Below are 5624 nucleotides of genomic sequence, written 5' to 3' on the forward strand. Positions count from 1 at the left end.
TGGCCCCATGCAGGAGGTAACCACTCGATGTGTGTCTCTTTCTCCCCCTGCCTCCCTTTTACCCCCTCTAAAAATCAATGAAAAAAATATCTTCAGGTGAAGATTAATAGCAACAATAAATTACTGGGAAACAAACAAAAATGACCACAAAACAATTCAAAATCTACAGGATACAGCAAAAGTAGCCCTGAAAGGGAAGTTCATAGCATTACAGGCCTACCTCAAGATGCAAGAAAAATCTCAAATAAACAATCTAACACAACAACTAAAAGAACTAGAAAGTGAACAACAAGAAAAGCCCAGAGTAAGAAGGAAGGAAATAATAAAGGTCAGAGTAAAAATAAATGACATAGCATCTAAAAAGGCAATGCAAAAGATCAATGAAACCAAGAGTTGGTTCTTTGAAAAAATAAAGACGATTGATGAACCTTTAGCTAGCCTCACAAAATAAACAAAGAGAGGAGAACCATATAAACTAAACAAAGAGTGAAAGAAGATAAATAACAACTGACATCACAGAAACACAAAGGTTTGTAAGAAAATACTATGCACAACTCTATCCCAATAAATTGGACAACCTGGGTGAAATGCATGAATTCCTTAATACATACAACCTTTCAAAACTGAATCAGCAAGAATCAGAAAACCTGAATAGACTGATAACACCTAATTAAATTAAAGCAGCAATCAAAAGACACCCAACAAACAAAAGTCCTGGAGCAGATGGCTTCACAGCGAATTTTACCAAATTTCAAATAACTAACACCGATTCTTCTCAAACTATTCCACAAAATCAAGAAGGAAGACTTTCAAACTCTTTTACTAGGCCACCATTATCCTAATCCAAAAAACAAATAAAGACACCACAAAGAAAGTCATAGGCCAATATCTTTGATGAATATAGATGCTAAAATCCTCACCTCAGTAAAATATTAGCAAACTGGATCCAGCAATACATGATCAAGTGAGATTTATTCTCTCTGGGGATGCAAAGCTGGGACAATATCTGCAAATCAATAAATGTGATACATCACATAAACAAAATGAAAGATAAAAATCACATGATCATATCAATAGATGCAGAAAAAACTTTTGATAAAATCCAGCATCCATTTATAATAAAAATTCTCAGCAAAGTGAGAATAGAGGCATCATATCTCAACACAATAAAGACCTTATATGAAAAATCTGTAGGGAATATCAAGCTCAATGGTCAAATCTGAAAGTATTCCCTTTAAGATCAGGAACAAGACAGGAATGTCTGCATTTACCACTTTTATTTAACATAGTGCTGGAAGTCCTAACCACAGCAATTAGACAAGAAGAAGAAATAAAAGGCATACAAATTGGAAAGGAGGAATTAAAACTGTAATTATTCTCAGATGACATGATACATATGTACATAGAAAACCCTATAAAGAATCCACCTAAAACTACTAGATCTAATAAATGAACTTGGCAAAGCAGCAAGATACAAATTGATGCCACTTAGAAATCAGTGACATCTTTATACACCAACTAATGGCCTGGTGCATGAATTCGTATACAGGTGGGGTCTGGCTGACCTGCCCCAATGGGGACCTATTGGGGGTGGGGCCAGCCTTGGGTAGGGGCCACAGGCAGTTGGTCAGCTGGCCCTGCCCCTGATCAGGGTGTTGGGAGCCGACTGGGGTTGGGTCCGGCCAGGGGGAGGGGCTGCAGGAGGGCTCCAGTGTGTCTCCTGCCCTTCTCGCTCAGTCCTGATCAGCCGGACCCCAGCAGCAAGCTAACCTACTGGTTGGAGAGTCTGCCCCCTGGTGATCAGTGCATTTCATAGAAAACAGTTGAGCAGCCTTAGATATCATTAGCATATTACACTTTGATTGGTTGAACGTATGATATGACAACCAGACACTTAGCATATTAGGCTTTTATTATATAGGATAACACACTGTCAAAAAGAGATACCAATAAAACAATCCTATCTATTATCACAACAAAAAATAAGGTACCTAGGAATAAACTTAAACAAGGAGGTAAAAGATCTGTACTCTGAAAACTATAGGACACTGAAAAAAGAAATAGAGGAAGATGCAAACAAGTGGAAGCATGTACCATGTTCATGGATTAGAAGAATTAACATTATTCAAATGTTTGTATTACCCAATTTATAGATTCAACACAATTCCTATTAAAACACCAATGGCATATTTCACAAATCTAGAAATATATCCCAAAAATTTATATGGAAACAAACAAACAAAAAAGACTCTGAATAGCCTCAACTTTTATGAGAAAGAAGAAAAAAAGTTGGAGGGATCACAATACCTCAAACTATACTACAAAGCCATTGTAATCAAAATAGCCTAGTACTGGTACAAGAACAGGCATACAGATCAATTGAACAGAACAGAGAGCCCAGAAATCAATGCATGCATTTATGGTCAATTAATATTTGACAAAGGAGACAAGAGCATATAATGAAGTAAATACATTTTCTTCAATAAATGGTATTGTGAAAATTGGACAGGTACATACAAAAAAAATGCAATTAGACCACCGACTTACACCATACACAGAATAAACTCAAGATGCATAAAAGATTTAAATGTAAGTCATGAAATTATAAAAATAATAGAAGAAAATATAAGCAGTAGTATCTCAGACATGTCTTGAAGCAATATTTTTGCTGATATGTCTCTGAGTGCAAAGGAAACACAGGGAAAAATAAACAGATAAGACTACATCAAACTGCCGAGACCGGTTTGGCTTAGTGGATAGAGCGTCGGCCTGCGGACTGAGGGGTCCCAGGTTCGATTCCGGTCAAGGGCATGTACCTGGGTTGCGGGCACGTCCCCAGTGGGAGATGTGCAGGAGGCAGCTGGTCGATGTTTCTCTCTCATCGACGTTTCTAACTCTCTATCTCTCTCTCCCTTCCTTTCTGTAGAAAATCAATAAAAATATATTAAAAAAAAAAGAGACTACATCAAACTAAAAGGCTTCTGCACAGCAAAAGAAGCCATCAACAAAATGAAAAGGGAACCCAAAGTATGGGAGAAAATATTCACCAATGATTCATCTAATAAGGGGTTAATCTCCAAAATATATGAATAACTAGTATGACTCAAAACCAGAAAGACAATCAAATTAAAAAATGGGCACATGCAATGGCTGCAAACAGCAGCATCCTTGGTAGTGTACGCAACCTGTTGCTGGTATTTGTTGCCTTAAGGGACCTTGGATACAGCCCCCCCCCCCAAAAAAAATTGGCACAGAATATGAATAGATATTTCTCCAAAGAGAACATACAGATGGCAAATAGACATTTGAAAAATGCTCAATGTCACGAATCATCAGGGAAATACAAATTAAAACCGCAATGGGGTATCACTTTATACCTGCCAGAAAGGCTACCATCAATAAATTAACCAACAACAAATACTGGTCAGAATGTGGAGATGCAGACTGATGCAGCCACTGTGGAAAACAGTATGGAGTTTCCTCAGAAAATTAAAAATGGAACTGACTTTAACTCAGGCATCCCACATCTAGGAATATATTTTAAGAATCCCAAAACACCAATCAGAAAAAATATATGCATTCCTACGTTCATAGCAGTCTTATTTACAATAGCCAAGATCTGAAAACAGCCCAAGTGTCCATCAGTAGATGAGTGGATAAAAAATTGTGATACAATTGCACAAAGGAATTCTACACAGCTGTAAAAAAGAAAGAACTCTGGCCTGACTAGTGTGGCTCAGTGGTTGAGCATCGACCTATGAAACAGGTGGTCATGAGTTCAATTCCCAGGCAGGGCACATGCCTGGGTTGCCACCACAATCCCCATTAGGGAGCAAGCAGGAGGCAGCCAATCAATAATTCTCTCTCATCATTGATGTTTCTCTCTCTTCCTCTCCCTTACTCTCTGAACTCAATAAAAATATATTTTAAAAAAAGAAGGAACTTTGACCCTCTATGACAGCATGGATGGACCTGGAGATTATTATGCTACATGAAATAAGCAAGTCAGAGAAATAAAAATACCATATGATGTTACTAATATAAGGAACGAAATGAACAAAACAAACTGACAGACAAAATAGAGCCAGAGGCATGGATTCATAGAACAGTCTAACAAATGTCAGTGGGGAGTGGGTGGAGGGACTGAAAAAAAAGAAGGGATTATCTAAACAACACATATGCATAGCCCATCGACACAGACAATACTGTGGTGTGGGCCAAGGTAGATGGGAGCAGGTGCTGGATAGATTTAGGGAAAAGGGGCGGGGGGGAATGGGTGACATCTGCAATAGTGTCAACAACATAAAGTTTTTTTTAAGTGTAAAAAATCTATATTATAAAAACCCAGTGGTCCTGATGCCATAACGATCAAAGACTGGTGCGGGTAGGTGGGTCCACACAATTTCGAGCACTGGGCTTCTAGTATATAAAGAAGATCAAACATTAAAACAAAAATTCTGGCATAACAATGGGTCAACTGTCCACAGGATCACATTTCGTTTTAGCATTATGTTTGGGTCAATGCCAGGAGAATTTGAGATTATCCCAAAGGCCTTATGTTCAGAAAGTCTTTGGGGGTACATTCTAATGTTTTCTATAAACAATGTGGAGATAGAAGTTCAAATGAATTCAGGGATTAGTCCAAAGCCTTCAGGTTTCTGAGAATTATATCAGCCCAGCACACAACACCAACCCAGATTTTAAAATGGTGAACATTTTAAAACAGGTTTTATTCTGAGGTCATATGGCAAAGAAAAAGACAACTATACAAAGAATAAATTGAAAACTCCATACAAGCATAACAATGGCTCATAAATTTCATATTCTGGACATTGAGGTGACTAGCCAGTCAGGGGCCCATAAATAGAGGCAGATGTCTCTTTTGCAACCTATTAACTACAAAGAACATTTATTATGTAAGTAAATATTTTCTCTTATCAGTTAAAAAAGGCTTCCATACAGTGAAAAATTAATCATGTCTGACCAATCATGTTTAACTGGCATATAACTGATAAATTAATACTGAACAAAGTACCAAGTTGCTATTTACTTTGTCTTTTAGAGAATAGATGCTAAAAGTAGAAATTGTAAAAGCTGTTACACCTACTCTGTCTCTATTAAGTATTAAAAAAATTAAACAGATAAAGAATTACATACACTATCTCTTTTTGGAAAAATTGAGTCTGGTCCTGGACTACCCAGATGAATGATGTTTCAGTCTCTCTACTTTTTTTTAAATTCTCATTTAAGGATATGTTTTTATTGATTTTAGGAGAGAGAGAGAGAGAGAGAGAGAGAGAGAGAGAGAGAGAGAGACATTGATATGAGAGAGAAACATCCATTGATTACCTCCCATATGTGCTCCAACTGGGGATGGAACCTCTAACCTATGTATGTGCCATGACCAGGAATTGAATCCCCAACCTTTGGTGTATGGGATGACACTTCAACCACCTGAACCACATGGCCAGGGCACTATTTTTTTTCTTTTATACCATGTTCTATTAGCTAAATCCAGCAAGAAAAAATAATTCTAATTTGATTATGACAGAAGTTATTATCAGTAAACTCCCAGTCACTGGATGTGTCTTAATAGGATCAGGATGATAATGATTGGCAATTTT

General features: G+C 37.3%; 1 non-coding gene across 1 annotated transcript; it reads left to right on the plus strand.

Moving 5' to 3' along the window:
* Positions 1-3115: 3115 nt before the first annotated feature.
* On the plus strand, positions 3116-3228 carry LOC139004645 (small nucleolar RNA SNORA70). The gene has a single exon (XR_011470497.1). It is a non-coding gene; the product is annotated as a small nucleolar RNA SNORA70 (small nucleolar RNA).
* The last annotated feature ends 2396 nt before the right edge of the window (positions 3229-5624 follow it).

Source organism: Myotis yumanensis, unplaced genomic scaffold (assembly GCF_028538775.1).
Source record: "Myotis yumanensis isolate MYYU_CA2020_CCGP unplaced genomic scaffold, mMyoYum1.0.hap1 SCAF_2, whole genome shotgun sequence".
Classification (NCBI taxonomy): Eukaryota; Metazoa; Chordata; class Mammalia; order Chiroptera; family Vespertilionidae; genus Myotis; species Myotis yumanensis.